A 19,295-nucleotide genomic window follows, 5' to 3' on the forward strand; every position below is an offset into this window, starting at 1 on the left:
TGATCGTGGTGTATGATTTTTTTTTGGATGAATTGTTGAAGTCAATTGGCCAAAATTTTGTTGAGAAGTTTTGCATCAATGTTCATCAAAGAAATGGGTCTATAGTTCTCTTTCTTTGATGAGTCCCTGCCTGGTTTTGGGATGAGGGTTATGATGGCTTTATAGAATGTGTTCGGTAGTGAACTTTCTCTTTCAATTTCACTGAAGAGTTGGAGTAGTACTGATGTGAGCTCTGCTTTGAGGGCCTTGTAGAATTCCGCTGTAAAACCATCTGGTCCTGGACTTTTCTTAGATGGGAGGTCTCTTATTGCTGTTTCTATTTCAATGCTTGAAATGGGCCTGTTAAGATGGTTTAACTCTTGTTCAATCACTTTGGAAAGCAGTATGGAGGTTCCTCAAAAGACTCCATATAGAGCTCCCCTATGATCCAGCAATCCCACTTTTGGGCATTTACCCAAATGATCACAAACAAGACCACACTAAAGCTACCAGCACGACTATGTTTATTGCAGCATTATTTACCATAGCTAAGATATGGAACCAACCCAGATGCCCCTCAGTAGATGAATGCATCAAGAAAATGTGGTATATATACACAATGGAATTCTATGCCTCCATCAGAAAGAATGACATTGCCCCATTTGTTAGGAAATGGAAAGGCTTGGAAAAAAGTATATTAAGTGAAGTAAGCCAGGCCCAAAGAAACATAGGTCCCATGATTTCCCTTATTTGCAATATCTAGTATATGTCTAAGTCAAGCAGAAAAGGTCTGATAAGGTGATGTTAGGGAAATGAATCATAAGATATGTATTCAAATGTTTTTTTCTTTCATGCGATTGTTTCTAACACATTTATAAGATTATTTCTTTGTTGTTTTATATGTCCCTCCCCCACAGTATAACCCCTGCTTTTACTGTATTTGATGTTGGTATAATTTGTGAAGGGGAAGGGGAAAAACAAATCGTTTAACTAGGGATACAGGTGGACCCATTGCAACAATGAGATGTACAAGTCATTATGTCGAAAACAAACTTTACAACTTTCGTGGGGGGGGGCGGGGAGGATTGGGTTGGGGGCTGGGGGAGGATGGGAAGGGGAAACAAAGGAGGAGGCTACAATGCTTGATAAGAAATGTACTCATTATCTTGCCCATGTAATTGTAACCCCTCTGTACAGTATTTTCACAATAAAAAATAAATAAATAAAATATAACCAATAAAAAATTAAAAAAAAAGAATTCAAAAGCTGAAAAATCTGATCAGAACACTTTTAGAGGAAAAGCAAGATACAAAAACCTGCAAGGAAAGGTATTTCAAATTGATTGTTGTCATAGCTGGACTTTGTTCATAATAAAAGAAGCGAGCCTGGTTGAAGTTACTAGCAATTTGATGACACATCTAGTCTGCCTGAATTTCTCTCTGAGCTTTCCCTAGTAATTGAAGCTTGCCAACCCAAAGCAACATTAGTAATTTCAAAAATATTCCAACTATAGAGTTGTGCTAAAAGTTGTATGAACTGATAGAAAGAATCTTTTTTTTTCTGGCAATTGGCACTTCACAAATGATAATTAGAAGCATATAGAGAAAGAAAGGAAGAGCTGTAACTCTTCTTCCATAAATGTAAGCCAAGCCTAACTTGCTTCTCTTCTGGTCTGATTTTTTTTTTCAATCTATCTTTTCTCACTAGTGTTTTATACTAATATCTTCCAGTAGACTCACATGTATCAGAGGTAAAAGTTGAGCTCTTTGGGTGTCAAAGGAAGAGATGTCTTGTTGACCTTTTTCTCAAAGTCCCTACTATATATTGGGGGCTCCTCAAATCTTTGCTTGAATCACCAGTCACACAGTTCCCCTAAGTTCGAGTAAATTATCTCTTTAAAACTTGAACATAAATTGCTGTTGTGGAGAGTTCCAGCTGTGGAACTCCATTGCTCTTTGGTGGCAAAACTAGACCTGCACTGACCCGTGAAGCAGAGAGCAGGTGTGAGTAGAGTTCCAGGAGATTCTTCAAGCTCTTCCTTGGTTCCTTTGTTTTTGAAATTTAGTTGCCTCCCTATCTTCTCCACAGACTCCTTGTTTTAGTCTTCTTTCAAATTCCCTTTGGCTAAGAGCTAAGACAAGCTATGTTTCTTTTACTTGCGACCAAATTCCTATTTAAATATAATGTTATGCTTATGAGTGTATTTTTTTAAATTGTAACAATGTTTTGGGGTTTTTAAAATTTATCTTTAAATAGTTGTACAAGGGAGTTTCCATTTAACAAAGCAGTTTATGAATACAGTATATCCTGATCAATGTCTGCCATTTTGTGTGAGATAACACAAAAGTAAACACACAGGGTCTGCACTGTAGGTGAGATAAGGATTTCCTGAGAGAGGCCTGGAATGTGGCACAGTAATTTCAATGGAAGGACAGTGACTAACAATGCCCCTTTACGCTCAATGATTCCCAAAGCTATTCTGGGGAAAATGTCTGTGAGTCCAAGTGAACTTTCTGTTGCTGTTAATAATGTACTTCAGTTATTCACTTACCCATTCTTCTGGCCAGGGAGACAGCCTGACCATTCTGTGAAGGAGAAATCAAGGTTTTGGAGATCCAGAGAACTTGAAAATTATTCACAGGATACATCCTATGTGGAGGAACTGGAGAAACACTAGTTTTCAGTTTGGTTAGTGACTATGTTGTCTTTTTTTTAAAAAAATCAAACTCAAATATATTGAATGCAGCAAGTCTTTACTTGTTCTCTTCTATGATTATTAATCTATTTAACAAAAATGGTTGCATGCTTACCATAGACTATAGAGATATGGATATTTAAAACTCCATTATGATTGAGCAATTATGTTTAAAATTGTGGAAAGTTCTGCATGCCTATATAGAGTAGATGATGATCAAATTGAGTATGGAGAAAGGTTCTCTGAAAAGTTCTTTAGACCAGATCTTAGGGAGAATATAACTTGAGAAATAGTGACCAGATGGTATGGACAGAGCCTGGAGACCAAATTGGGAGACTGGCTGGATGTACGCTGCAAACCTCCATTCACTGACATTGAAGTGGATCAGTCACTGTTTTCTCTAAGGTGGTAACTGCTTTGGTATCTGTTTATGAAAATGCATGCATAAAGTGTGTGAAAAGACTGTAAAGTGGTGAGGAAGGGAGCCTCCCAGAAGAATGAAGGAGTTCACAATGGTGTATGTGTTGTAAGATAAATCATCCCAGAAGCCACATTTTAAAGTATAAAATATTGGAGTCTTTATTATACAGTTAACAGGCGGCAGGCCACCAGTTGTTACAAAGGCTTGCAGCATGTAAAAACCCAGCTAGGAAACATGCTAAAGAGGAAAGAAATAACAAGAACAATACCAACAAGCCAATTCAGCTCCAATGGAAAGCTGAATTGGGACTCCATGATGACTGGAGACGAACCAAGAGACAGGACACAGGACATGATCACGGAGACACACGTGGCATGGAGTCTGGGCTAGGCAGAAGGGGCAGATGGTCAGGAAATTCCCAGTCCCAGGCACTAGATTGACAGATTCAGTAACCTATCAGCCAAGTGCCTGCCCCTGCCTCCAGGGTCCGGGTACCCATTACCTGGGAGGCAGGTGATGGGGGGTGGTCCTTCCCCCAGCATAAAGACAAAATGCCAGACGCTATCATCCACTAATATGGCGTTTGCCAGATCTGGCCTCCTTACTTCATATGCACATACAGAAGCACTGTAACAGGGTGACAGAGTATATATATTTGGGAGGGGGGAGTATCAGGAGAGAATCTCATCTGTTTTTTACCTGCTGCTTCTCTCTCCATCCAATTAGTCCATTTCCCAGGTCTCTTCCCCATGTGCCCTAATTCTTGATCTTCAAAGTCTTTGCTCACTCCTCCATTCTTGAGCCACCTTTAGAAGCCAGGGGATCAGCCCAGGTCTCATTTATTTAGTCATGTGTTTCTTTAACTCCTTCGTCTATATGTAGATGCCCAAGTACATGCCTTTTAGAAGCAGCTGGAGTATGGCACCCAGGACCAACTAATAGGTAGCTTTCTAGATCAAGCAGGTCATGGCCAATTGTCAGGGAGGAAAAGAGGCTGAAGGACCCAGAAGATAGGGGGATATTCATGCCTCTTATAGAGAGAAAAAGAAACACAAGAGAGGCTATAGTATGAAATACCAAATATATGCCTGCTGTTCTTTGAAAACTCTTAAGTTTGTGTTCGTCTCTTAAGTGGGGAGGGGTGTTATATGTACAACATTAGATTTAATTAATAAAACATTTGCCAGAACTGGGGCTCCAGCTACATGCTATTGAAGTGTAGAAGAGATAGTTGGGAGTTTTCTTACGCTCTGTGCTATGTTCTTGATTGAACTTTACCAGAACTAGAGAAAACACTTCATTAACTTAAATCCCAGCTCCTAAATTTGCCCAGTGTTCCAGGATTTTTCTGATGACTCAACTCTCTATTGCCATTCAGGACTAACATCTCCAAAGTCCAGAGTATGGAACATACCAATGTCATTATTATTTCCCATGTAGGGTTAAAATGCCCAAGGAGCTCACGGATTCATCTTCAACTGCAACTTTAAGATGGGGCTCCCAGGTCCCAGGTGTGAAAGTTCCCATGATGCTCTAGGTCTTCCACTGTGACCAAATCCTGCCCCCTTTTTGTGGTTTTTAATAAAGTATATCATGTTGTTTTGAATTATCTTTAAGTAGTTGTACAGAAGAGTTGCCATTCAACAGAACAATTTAAGAATACAATGTGTCTTGGTCAACGTTGCCCCTTTCATCATTCTTCTTTTCCCTCCCAAATTCTACTCCTTCCCTTAATTATCTTAGTTTTGTAGGTTATGCATTGGCACATGAAGTTTTATTGGAACTCACTTATGATTATTGTCTTCTAACCTTTCAAGGCAGAAAGGAGTCATTGTTTCAAAGACAGTGCAGCCCACAAAGTCCAGAATGTTCACTCTGTTTGTTTATCAAAAAGCTTACCTATCCATGCACTATACTCTTCTAGATGCTTCTTTGTTATTTTCTCATAGCTACACTTACACTATTTCTCACTGATTGTAAAATTTTTATATATTTGTGGCATATAACATGATGCACTGATATATGTATACATAAACTGAGATGTTTCTAATATATGCTGTACCTTATGTGCGTGCGTGTGTGCGTGCGTGTGTGTGTGTGTGTATGTGTGTGTGTGTGTGTATGTGTGTTGAGGACAGTGAACATTTATATTCTTACCAGGTATTGTGACATGTATCTGTAAAGCCAGCACTTGGGAAGTTGAAATAGGGAGATTAGGAGTTTAAGCCTGCCCTGAGTGATACAGTAAGTTCGGGACCCTAATGGATTACCTAATGAAATCCTTTCTAAGAAAGTATTTTTACATTTTTAGCAATTTTCCAAAATGCAGTGTATTTCTGTTAATTGCAGTTGTTATATTGCATAGGTAAACCCTTGACCTTTGTCTAATTGAAATTTCATATATTCCCCCCACTTCTACCTCTCTTTGCTTTGCCTCTTACCAACTGGGCCTCTGACCCATTTTGGTAGTCAGTGTTTCATGCAGGAACTCTGTAGGCTAGTGTCGGGCCACAACCATTTTTATTTGCTTGCAGTTTTGAGGGCTATGAATTCATGAGAAGCTATTTTATTGTGTAAAATAACTTAGCAGGGCCATCCAGCGTGGGAAGACTTCACTTTCTGATGAAGCAATGGGAAGGTAGTCTCTCACAGACAGCATTGGGAAGGAAGATAACTTGTGTCTATCTACCACATCTTGTTTTAGTTCCTACCACAGGGCTCAACTAATATGCCTTGAAACATGCAAATGGAAAGAAATGACAGTACCTGGGCCTTGTTGGTAGATCATCGTGGGTGTGAATTCCAGTTCTGCCACTGCTATGGAACCTTGGGCAAGGTGTTTGAACCCTCTGAGGCTGTTTGATCTTGTGTCACACTGGAACAACAATTCCTGTACTGTGAGATTTGATTGTTATTGTGAAAGTCAGGAGATTGTGTACTAAGATATCCTTCCTGTAGAGAGACTGAAGCATTCACATTAATAGCAAAGGCAACTATTTTTTTTTCTAATATGGACAATAATTTGTCTTAAGGGAATGTGTTTTCCAAAGTTTCAAAGACAAGGATGTCATAGTTTGGGACTCCAAAGGTGCAAATATATTCTCAAGGCTCCATCAATAGTCTGTGATACTTGCCTGTTTGAAGGTGTGGAATCTTGAGGAAGGAAGGAAGTTAGTACACTGAGGGTGTGGCCTAGAAGGGAGTATTGGGATCCTAGCTCTTTCCTCTCTGCTTTATTCCAGCTGTCATGAGGTAAGCAGCTTCTGCCCTGGATGGAGCAGTTCCATTGAGGTATACTGTGCCACCACAGGTACCCCCCCCCAAATGGGGCCAAGTGACCACAAATGGAAACAAGGGGCCCAGATAAAACTTACTTGACTGGAAATGTTTATTTCAGACATTTAGGCACAGTAATGAAAACTGGGCTGTCATCTGGACGTGGGACCCTCTAAGACCATTTCTTATTTTGTATATCTGACTTCTGAGTCACGCTGAGCTTTGGTGATCTCAGTGCTGTGAGCAGTACGTGATGGAGATCTCAGTATCACCTTGAGAAGGAAATCCCTTTGTCTGCCTTACTAATTTATTTATTTCTGAACTCTTCCTTCTCTTGAAATAGCTATTATTTTAAAGCATAATATGGAAAAATTAACCACCATACCCATTTCTTTTTAAACCAGGGCTGAGGATATGTGAGTAGCTGAGACCTCTATAAACTTCTGTTTTAAATGGGCCGAGATACAATCTGAACAATTTCCTTGATGTTTTATTAGAGCTAGTAAATCATTTATTGGGGCAGCCTTTACCTAAATTCTCTCCAAATCCCCATAAAATGCATTTAACACAGAATACTGTACTACCCAACTTCAAAGACATGCATGACATCCAGTGGGAAGTATTTGCTCCAGTGCAGCAAGTTTGAATGTATGTCTTCTTCCTCTGACTTGAGTGTCCTATCTCATGTCCCAGCTCATTCCCCCTCTAATGCCAAGGCCTCATTTAAACCTGCTGATTTGGGTAAATTTGGCAACCATTAAAACTTCAATAAAGCAGCCTTCCCTTCCCATTTTTAAAAATCTAAGGATACTTCAGTCATTCAAATGCAAGTTGGTTTCATTTAAAGCTACCAGTGATTTAAAAATAATGCTTTCAAATGTAATTGCAAGACTGATAAATATTTTTTTCCCTCAACCATGAAGATACCCAGCTATGTTGCCTCTCAGTGTGTAGAAGAGACTGTTGTGGCTATGTTGGTGAGCCGGACAACAATCCTCTGGCTCTGTCTTAGAAGCATGCAAGACTTCCATTCACACTGTTTACACTTTTGTCCCCTTAGGATATATGCCACTGTGGTGGTTTATGCATCTCACTGTGTGTTTTAGATAAAATTAGATCTTCAAGGTATCCCTCCATACTTTTGCAAATTGAAAGTGCTTAATAAATATGGGGGTATAATAGGAACATTGGTACCAGGTACCTTTGTAATCCTAGCTAATTGAGAGGCTGAGATCTGGAGGAATACACTTTGAAGTTAGCCCTTGCAGAAAAGTCCAAAAGAAAGAGTTCAGACATATGGATCAAATGGTTAAAAGCTAGCCACCAGCTGAGTAAATAAGCCATACAAGCATGCGTTCCTGAGTTCAAACCTCCGGACAAAAAGAAAACACAATGCTACCTGCAGAAGAAATTTCTATAAGAAAAACAAATGGAGCAAAACTTGAAGCTGATTATATAAATATATGAGCCAACTTATCTGGTAGCTAGTGCATCTTCCTGATGAGTGTATTTGTTCCCAAGAGTTCTTCATTTTTTTTATATTTCACTTTTTTGAAACACAAATTCCCTCTCCTCCCAAGAACCTGGGCTAGAATCATTTCATGTTCATGCTCCCTGTGATAACTCTCTTACGGACCACGGGGTCTTTAACCCTTCTTGTTTACATTTATATTTTATACACCAAGAGATACAGGAATCTCATCACTATGCTCTGTAGGTGACATATGTATAATATGAATAAGGAAACACATACAGGGATGAGTCATGAAAACTAAATGGATGAAATTACATGCATACACAAGAACACACATAGCTGCCTAACGAATCTGCTTTTTTGCCTTCCGTGATTTCAGGTCCATGCAGGAAAACAACAAATGGAAAGATCCAGAAATAGCCAACTCATAAGTTTGAAGTTGTTCTGAGTAGCCTGATGAAAGCTTGTAACATACATCTCTGTCCAGTCAGGAATTGAGAATCATTCCTCAGTTTAGTTCATCTACACTGTAGTGAACACTCATAGTTATTCACTTAGCCATCTCTATGATCAGAATAATTGGGGCAGGGCCACAGTGCATATGTTCATGAATCCTTTATACCCTTTCATCCCCTAGGAACTGTAACATCTCAGGATATAACAAAAAGGCTAAGACAACAGTATAATGAGATATTTGATATATGCTTACTTCAGTATATTGCTATAAATGTTTTATATTATTATTTATCATCTATCTATCTATCTATCTATCTATCTATCTATCTATCTATCTATCTATCTATCTATCTATCTATCTATCTATCTATCTGTCTGTCTGTCTGTCTGTCTGTCTGTCTGTCTGTCTGTCTGTCTGTCTGTCTGTCTGGCAATGACAATTTACTACCGGGCCATGCCTCTCTCTAATCCAGATTTTTTTTGAAGTTGAGAGTATATGGACTTTCTGCATTGGCTGGCCTTGAACTCTGATCCTCCAAATAGCCTTCTAAGAAGCTGGGACATGAGCCATTGATGCCTAGCATATTTGTTTATTTTTTGTAGCTTATGGTGCCCAATTTATAAACTAAATCTTATCAGAGTATGCATGCCCAGGTAAAAACACAGGGTGTATATAGTGTTCAGTCATCCATGTCTTCAGACATTCAATGGAGAATCTTGGCCTGTGACCCCTGAAGAAAAGGAGAGGACCATTTTATTTTAGGAAAAAAAATATTACCTACTGGGAAGGTTTAATTTTTTTTTTCTGTGGCACTGAAGACTTTAGGGAGAAAGTTTATAATGTCCATTCAGTTAATTACATAAATAACCAGTCATTTGCCTATTTAAATAGAGCTGGGGAGTCTCATTGCCTACCTTGTGAATTAGGTTGCCTGTACTACCTTCATTTTTGTACAGGGGATTTCTCCAAAGAAGCAAGCCAGATGATGTGTTAAATACCTCTGGAATTCTCACTAATGAGTGTTAGAAAGCAGCAGATATCACTCCAGTGGATTAAGGAAGTTAACATAGTTTTCAAAGCTATCTAACTCCCAACCTGGGACAAGTTTTGGTAACAAGACAACCTTAAATGTTTCCATTACTATTCAAATGCAATGAGGAGGGTTTAGCAACTGGAGAATTACCCATTTTTAGAGTAAGAAGGGATCTTGGGGATGATTTAGTTCAGCCCTGTCAGTTTTACACAAATTCTATAAAGCTGAAACCTGCAGAAGTTTCGTGAGTTGCCGTAGGTCAATGAGCTAATAAGCAGTGGAAATGGGGTTGGAACCGACTTCCTTTTACTGTCAATCATCTCTCTCTCTCTCTCTCTCTCTCTCTCTGTCAATCTCTCTCTCTCTATATATATATATACACTTATACATATGTATATATATATATATATATATATATATATATATATATATAGTATTCCCTGACAACAATGTTAGTCTTTTTAGAGTTTTCTGTTTTCCATGAGTTGCAAGCTGCTTTGATATTCATCAATACATTGATAAGAAAGTGCTGATTCTTGGGAAAATCCATTTAATGGATTAGTGCAAGTTTCCTTCTCCACGGAAGTGAGGAATGGCCAGCTGCCCAGAGGTTTGTAAAATGCACATGTGGTTGGCCACACAGACTGAGCTTTTTCCTGTGTTCTTGGCCAGGAATTCATGTGGCTGCGCTGAGGGAAGGGATGGGTTAACTATACAGCAAAGTTATTCTTTAATACAAGTGATACACTTTCCTTTTTATAACACACATGTGATTTGACATTGAAATAAAATGCAGATGCTTCTTTGATTGGCGTATTCCCCGTTGTGCTTTTCTAAAACACCTTCACATATGGTCTGCCTCATTCCTGAGAAATGACTTGTTGTTTATGTCATACAAACAGAACAGATTGATTTTACAGTGAGTAAGGAGGTTGATGAATTGTACATTGGAGAGAAATCCTTGTCTTGGCAATCTAAACACTTGAAAATAAATGTTACTTTTTGGAAAGGGCTCTCATGATACACGCATGATCCTTTTATTTTGTGCCTCCCTTTCTAGGGGTTAAATGGAATTTCGGTCAACAGAAATGTACTTACAATCACCTCAAAATACAAATTTCTTTTCACCAATGGATGTATCCTGAGATCCGTCAGGTCAAAGCTATGCCAGAGTTCTCCCAAAAGAGCCCGCCTCAAATGTTCACTTCAATACTGTATCTGCACTATGGCCCCTGTTCTTTTTTCTCAGAAGACGCTTTAGTTTTTCCCTTCTTCTCTGTCTTGATAACATAGCTATCAAGCACAATTTTCTCCTCTGGACCCTTTTGGACTCTTGAGGAGTTTTCTATTACAGGTTAATGTTATTTTTATTTTTATGAATAACACTTTCTCTTTTATCTCAAGCTTCTGTGCTTACTTTTTGTGCTGCTGTAAGTGTGTAATGAAGTTATTTTAGGAGCTATCTCCAGAAGGGCATGGTAGCTCATACCCATAATCTGTTGTTGCAGAGGTTAAAGCAAGAGAGTTATGAGTTCAAGGATTAGCCTGGTCTACATATATATTGTGAAAAATATTCCTTATCAAAATTTCTTGCTGGCCATCATTTTTTAAAATAGACAAAAGACACTGCGACAACTCTGATAAAACCCCTGACTATATACTCGATTCTTATACTGATTAGCAACATCACCAAACATTTTTCTTCATCTGTGTCTACAAAAGTAGACATAGATTTGGCAATAAGGCTGAACATCTGCATTTACAACACGCACTGGCATCTAATAGAATAGTTGAAAGTTTTGAACTCTGACTTCCCAGAGACATTGCATTGTACATGTGCTGGTTATACACCAGCATCCACTCTTTCAACATACTTCTTGTGGTTTTAAAAAATGGCAGACACTTCCAGAGTCTATCATGAGTCATAGTTGGTCAGGGACCAGGATTTGGCCACTGGGATATGGGAAGATACCAGCAAGTTCCTTTTGCCACACTCTCATTTTCCCCCGACTGGGGTCATTGCCATAAGGATGTTATTCTTGAAGGTGCCTAAGACATAATACACTGTGAGGGGAGGGAAATGGGAGAGCAGGCAACCCAGCACCCGGTTGTTCTGATTCACTCCTTATCGCCTCCTCTTAGATATTCCAAGGTTCCTTTTGTATGAGAAAATTAAATACACTGTTGTTCAAAACTCTTGCATGGGTGTTTCATTCTTGCTAGCTGAAAGTAATGCTGGAAAGACCTTTAATCTATGTAACTGTGTTTCCAGTGTGGTGGCCTCTCAGACATGTTGGAAAACATATGCTTTAGTCTTCCATGCAATATTTGATAGGTTTAAATGGTAGTCTGTATTCTAGATGTATGCTACAGGATTTCTTTCAGATTGCCTGGGATCCACCAAGCATAATGTGGAACTAGTTGCTTTTTAGTCCAAGAATTTGGAAAATGTGCACAGTATGTTGCCAGAGAGTCTTCTCCATAGCTACCACAATACTGATTCAGTTGGGGAGATGGAGAATGAGGTGAATAGAATTAATTTAGTCAACTGTCTGGAAACCAAACATGACATCAGTGATAAGATTTAAATATCCAGGAACTTCAGATTATGAGTCAGTCCAAATTCAAGCTCCCTGATTTCAATGATGAGAGGGCAAGCTGGGCATGATGCAGTGTAGGGATTTATTTCATGCAAAAAACTCAAATGACCAGTAAAATAGATAATGTTCTCTTGTAATAGTTTGCAAACAACATCAAGAAAACAATTGAGTAGATGTATTTTGAGCTTCAGGCATTGTAAATTCTTTCACTCTCATATACTTTATGCCTTCTTTAATAAACTGGAGAGTCTTGGGCCAACTTCATCGGTGACGGTAGGTGGTCATTCATTTCACAATCCACTAATTTTCATGATTATTCAGTATTTTATGTTACCTAAACTGCTTTGGATTTTGTCTTACTCAGATTGTAATATGGCTATAGCTTATATGATTTCAGAATCATTAATTCAATTGGCTTTTTCAGCATAAAGAATTACTCCCTCATGTTTCCAAACACAAAGGAGGACTTAAGGTTTTAAAATATGCAGTTGATACATACAAATGTGTGAAATATATGCTGTTTTGTTTACCTATGCCCCTCATTGATAAGATGTGGAATGCATAGAAAATTCCTAAGAAGGGAAACAGTGCATCAACAATCTTTTCCCACCTTCATGGAAACACATGTATACTTACTTCAAATGGATATTTAGTTTAACAAGTGAAATCTTACATAGCCTAGAATAAATAAATATAAAGTCATCTAATGTGTTAAAATCATCTTAACTAAATTTTACCCCCCAAATTACAAAATATTTTATGAATACAATGCATATCCGTTGCTTTATCTGCTGAACTTTTACACAAAATATTCAGGAGCGCACTATTAGAATGCATAGTATGACATTTCATCTCTTTGTTTTCACAGCTATGACACTCTCTATCATTAACAGCTTCTGCTCAATTGTCATAAAATCTATGTAGATACTGGGTGAACTTACTATTTTTAAGCTTATGCCTGTCATCCTAGCTACTCAGCAAGCTGAGATCTGAGGATCGTGGCTCAAAGCCAGCCTGGACAGGAAAGTCCATGAGACTCTTACCTCCAATTAACCACCAAAAATCTGGAAGTAGAGCTGTGGCTCAAAGTGGTAGAATGCTAGCCTTGAGCAAAAACAGCTTAAGGGCATTGCCAAGACTGACCAAAGGGGAAAACGATATCAAATACACTAAAATCTCAGGTAAAAAAACCAATTGATTTAATATTCTGTTTATAGTACCTATGCATGTCTGTGTCTTTTATCTTTTATTCATGCATCTATCTATGTCAAGGTAGTTTGTTAAATACACTTATATCTATTAATTATTAGGCGATTTCATCTCATTTTCAATTCTTCACCATGTTCTTATCCATCCTTCCCTACATGATTAGAAATTTAATAATAAAAACAACACACAGACCTTCATGGACAGTTGGGGAGAACTCAAAGATGGGCATGAATGTGGCTTCCACCAGTGACGAGTCTACAGAGCACACATTGAGAGCTAAAATTTAGTGCAGATGGAGTCTGTCTTTTAGGTTCACTATACATATAGAATTAGTCTTAAGACAATTATTGTCATACTTCTCCCATGTACAAAAGAACTGTATGTATGAGCCTTCATAGTTTTTGATTATTTGGTGAGAACTCATGACATTTAAAAAATACATCAATGGTTCTGAAGTTTTATTGGTACACATTAATTCTGAAAAGCTACATGTTTATTATGATATTTTCATGCATATACAATATACTTTTGTTATCTCCATACCCTAAGCCTCTATGTCCCCCCTCTCCCTCCTGATGACTTTTTCTTCCAAATTCTCTCTCTCTCTCTCTCTCTCTCTCTCTCTCTCTCTCTCTCTCTCTCTCTCTCTCTCTCTCTCTCTCTCTCTCTCTCTCTCTCCTTCCAAAATTTAGATTCTATGTATGAAAGAAAATATGCTGCAAGATTTACCTTTCTGAGTCTGGCTTGTTTCAATTAACATGATGATCTCCAGTTCCCATTCTTTTTATGGATGAATAATACTCATTTTCTTTTCCTGTTCTTCCATCAATGGGAACCAAGGCTGATATGATAACTTTACTGCAGCATAGTGCTGCAGTAAATGTGGATGTGCAGATACTTTGATGGTATGCTGACTATGACTAAATCCCTCTAGATGTGAACCTGAAAGTGGTATAACAGGGTACATAGCAGTTCTATTTTTAGTTTTCTGAAGAACCTCATTCTGATTTCCAGCATTTTACATTCCCATCTGCAGTGTATGAGGACTCCTTTTTTGCCAGCATCCTTGTCAGTACTTGCTGTTTGTTTTCTTGATGATTGTCATGCTGGCTGGGTTCAGGTGGAAGTGAAATCTTAGTGCAGTTTTTGTTTGCATTTCCTTGGTAACTAAGATGTGAAGAACTTTTCTGTGTATTTATGGGTTATTTGTTCTTCCCATTTTGAGCAGTATTTCTTCAGTTCATTTGCCTATTTGTTTGAGGGAGTTATTTGTTCTTTTGGTATGAATGACTTTCTTCTATTCATTCATCTTTCTCTTCACTCTGGTAATTGCTTATTTTGCTGTGGGGAAGTTTGCTTTTTAAATTTGATGCAATCCCATTTTCCAACCCATGCACTTGCTTATTTATTGATGTATTAGAATCTTATTCAGAATGTTGTAACACACCTGAATTTGGGGATCACATCAACCCTTTTGTTCATCTGACTGTAATGAGACGATATTCTACCAGGTATCCATTTTTACCATCAAAATTCTTATCTTCTTCCTTCTGACTGATATACTTCTGTTCATCCTTCCACATCAGATATTATTTCAAATGTGAGATAGCAACGTGGCCTCTAATTAAGTCAGTGCCTAAGCATTTCTATTCATTCTTTGCAACACATCTAGAAAACATCTCATTTCTCCATTCCAGGTGTCAGAGGGGATAGTTGATTGACATTGGCAATAAGTTATGTGGCATAAACTTTCCCACGACCAAAGCTGTGAGCTGTGCTGAGTCTTCAGAAGTATGGGCTCTCTTGTGACAATGCAGGTGGAAAAGTTTCTTCATACATTTTTTTAAGCTTTAGTCTGTGTAGGAGAATCATTTGTTGTCCCCTATGGAGCTAAGCTAGGAGAATTGGGTTTCATAAGAGTAAATTTTAAATCTTATTGCTATTTTAGGTACCTTTCTGATTCTGGCTCATAGCAGACTAGAAACAGGGGAATAACATAAGAACAACAGTTTTTAGGGTATTTTAAATTAAACTTGTTTGGGGACAGATCAACCTTCTGCAGTTTGTTCTAGATAATTCCATGTATGAATTGGGGAATAGAGAGTTTTACTCTGTGGTGGTGTTGGCCTGTACTGGGGCTTGAGCTTGTCCCTGAGCTCTTTTGCTAAAGACTAGCATTGTATTACTTGAGCCACATCTCCGCTTCCAGCTTTGTGGTTAATTGGAAATAAGAGTCTCATGGCCTTTTCCTGCCAGGACTGGTTTCAAATCATAATTTTCAGATCTCAGCCTCCTGAGTAGCTAGGATTACAGGTGTGAGCCACTGGCACCCAGCTGTGTATTCTTATTTTTGATTTTTAGTCTCAGTTTTAAGTTCTTCCTCCCATCAACTATGTCAATTTAAATTCCTCTTAATAGTTAAAGCAAACAACAGTCCAAGTGATTTGAAACAACTGACTTGGCTTATTTGAGAGTTTTGCCTTGAGACATAATTTAATTGCTACCTCTTCCTAACTCATGTTTCTCATCCTCCCAATCCTCCGCCATCCTCCACAGATGTTATTCAGTCATCTCTTCCTCTATACTCACCAGTTATTTCTATCAGAAACATACCATCTTCCTCCATCTTGTGGCATTTTCATACATTTTTAGTACTTTAGAATCCCCAATATTAGTTGGGGATTGACCTCTCTTCTTCTACATTCTCTTCCTTCATATAAAATATCTTCTCGCAGCTGAGACAAAAATCTAAAATAGTTCCTGGGTCTCATACTGTTGTTGTTTTTTTCTTGGCAATACTGGGATTTGATTCAGGGCCTAAGGCTTATTAGCAGTCACTCTACCATCTGAGCCACACATTCAGCCCAGGAATTCCAGACTTAGATCAACTGCTCGCTTGTTATTAGAACTTAAAAATCAAAAAAAGTACTAACCTGAAGACAATCATCAATCACACCTTCCCCTCCCCCCCATTCTGAGGAGCATATCATTTTTGCTAATGGTCTCAGGTGTGGCACACATTAAAATATTTGGAGTCTCTTTGAATGATCTCTATCTTTGTTTTCTGCTTCCACTTACCAATTTATTCAGGACACGCTTAGTGAACATAACCATGATGTTGGGTTGCAGAATTGCAAAGATAGATGGAATGGTTATTTCATCATTTGCAATACTTAATCCATGTTCTATGTTTTTTCTTTTCCCTTTCTTTTTTGTTCTTTTCAGTATATAGTTAATAGAATGTGTGGAAGCCTATGTATAGCTTATGAATTCAGGTTCTCATTTATGAATACACTTTTGAACAACATTCAAAATGGGACCATAAATTTGAACCCCTCCAAAAAAAACTGGGTTCTTTTTAACTTGAACAAGAATACATGTTCTGGGCTGGGAAGGAGGCTCAGTGGTAGAGCGCTTGCCTTGCATGTATGAGGCCCTGGGTTCGATTCTTCAGCACCACATAAGCAGAAAAAGCCAGAAGAATACATGTTCTTAAATTTTATGTCATTATACAATTCCTTTTATTTCATAGGGATTTTAATAACAGGTATTAGGTTATAGATCTTATTGCTTTTTGAGTCTTGTACTAATCCGATGGCTCTAGCGTGTCTGCGTTGATCCAAGGCTTCCCTATGACCCAGCAATCCCATTTTTGGACATTTACACAAAAGATCACAAACAAGGCCACACTAATGCTACCAGCACAATTATGGTTTTTTTTGTTGTTGTTGTTTTTTGGGTCTGGTCGTGGGCCCTGAACTCTGGGCCTGGGCACTGTCCCTCAGCTCTTCAGCTCAAGGCTAGCTCTCTACCACTTAAGCCACAGCACCACTTCTGGCTTTTTTCTTATGTGGTGCTGAGGAATCGAACCCAGGGCCTCAGGCATGCAAGGCAAGCGCTCTACCACTGAGCCACCTTCCCAGCCCCCACAATTATGTTTATTGTAGCATTACTTGCCATAGATAAGATATGGAACCAACCCAGATGCCCCTCAGTAGATGAATGGATCAAGAAAATGTTGTATATATATATATATATATATAATTTATGTATATGTTGTATATATATATAGATATACACATACACACACACACACACACACACACACACACACACACACACACACAATGGAATTCGATGCCTCCATTAGAAAGAATGACATCACCCCATTTGTTAGGAAATGGAAACACTTGGAAAAATTATATTAAGTGAAGGAAGCCAGACTCATAGAAGCATAGGTCCCATGGTTTCCCTTATCTGCAGTAACTACTATATGTCTAGGACAAGCAGAAGAGGTCAAAAGCTATGTATATATGACCATATAACCTGATGCTAAATAAAATGAACCCCAAGATAGGGACACAAGAGGTTTTATATTTGTTACTGTTCTTTTTAATGAAATTATAATGTACTTTGTGATTCTTTTTGTTTCTTTGTACATTCTTCCCCCATGGTACAACCCCAGATGTCACTATATTTGATTCCAGTGCCCTGCATCTTGTATATACATTTTTCTAATTTGGAGAGGGGAAGGGAAATAACGAAATGCTGAAATAAGGATTCAGGTTGGCCCAATGTAATAATGAGATGTACAAGACAGTATGTTGAAAACAAACTTTACCACTTTGCTGGGGTGGGGGAGGAAGTTGGGAAGGTGCGGAGGGAAGGGATGGTAGGGGAAAAACAAAAAAAAAACAAAGGAGGGTGTAACAATACTCTGTAGGAAATGTACTCATTACCTTGTTCATTTAACTGTAACCCCTCTGTACAGTAACTTTACAATAAAAATATATATTAAGAAAAATAATAGATGACATAAAGTGTGTAAAATTAGAGGGATCATGTCCCTTTATGGTGCTATGTGAAAATTTCTCTGAAATATATCTGGATATGGGATTGCTGGACAAGGCTGCTTTATTTGATAGAAGTTGCAGAATAGCTACATGAGTCTTCTTCCTACCAGTAGTAAATGAGGGTTGAATTTATCCACATGCCTTCTTATGTGTTGCATTATTCACTCTTTTTGTTGTTGTTGTTGATCATGGGGTTTGAACTCTGGGCCTGGGCTCTGTGCCTTAGCTCTTCATCTCATGGCTAGCGCTCTACCACTTGAGCCCCAGCACCACTTCCAATTATTCACTCTTCTAATGGGATCCATTTAAAATAATGTCTCTTTATTGTTTTAATTTGCAATCTTTTAAAATATATTCTTTATTGTAAAGATACTGTACAGAGGGGTTCAATTACATGAGTAAGGTAATGAGTACATTTCCTATCAAGCATTGTTACCTCCTCCTATGTTTTTCCCCTACCATCCCTTCCTTGCCTACTTCCCCAACTCCTCCCTCCTGCCTTCCTCCCAGTTGTAAAGCTCATTTTCAGCATAGGGTCTTGTACATCTCATTGTTACAATGGGTCAACCTGTATCCTTATTTCAACATTTGTTATTTTCCTTCCCCTCCCCAAATTAGAAAAATGTATCTACAAGATGCAGGACACTGGAATCAAATACAGTGACATCAGGGATTATACCCTGGGAGAAGAACATACAAAAGAAACAAAAAAAAATCACATAGTAATACATTTAAAACAACAGCAAGAAAGATCAAACCTCTTGTGTCCCTATCTTGGGGTCCATTTCACTTAGCATCACGGTCATATGTACATCGCTCTTGACCTTTTCTGCTTGTCCTAGACATATACTAGTTATTAATTTCTTTAATTACAAATAAGTTTGCATATTCTCTTATTCTATTTACTAGTGTTTGACTGTGAAGGTACATTTGCATATTTTGTCATTGTTATGGAATTTTCTGTACTTTACTATTAATATGTAGAAATTTTGTATATCTTCTAGGCATTTTAATGTTATTTGTGTTGGATTTTGCAATACCTCTTCTTAATCTCTTCTCTATGTAATACCTTCTCTCCATCATCTGCTAATTTTTCTGTGTTGATCCTTGCCAAATTAAAATCCCTAATTATAATGTTACCTGAGTCATCAATTTTTCACCTTATGGTTTATGCTTTCTAAGTTATGTTTAAAGTACATTCATCTGCATGCTATGTAATAAAGGTATTCTCATATGTTTTATTTTTCTAGGGTTATAATTTACTCATAGCAATCCATTTGCAACGCACTTATTTCAGT

At 38.1% G+C, this 19,295-nt stretch overlaps 1 pseudogene; it reads left to right on the forward strand.

Annotated features, from left to right (window-relative positions):
- LOC138827711 (uncharacterized) overlaps positions 1-19,295 on the forward strand; it is a 276,436-nt pseudogene that overhangs the window by 128,005 nt on the left and 129,136 nt on the right.

Source organism: Dipodomys merriami, unplaced genomic scaffold (assembly GCF_024711535.1).
Source record: "Dipodomys merriami isolate MVZ:Mamm:240054 unplaced genomic scaffold, mDipMer1.0.p SCAF_16, whole genome shotgun sequence".
Classification (NCBI taxonomy): Eukaryota; Metazoa; Chordata; class Mammalia; order Rodentia; family Heteromyidae; genus Dipodomys; species Dipodomys merriami.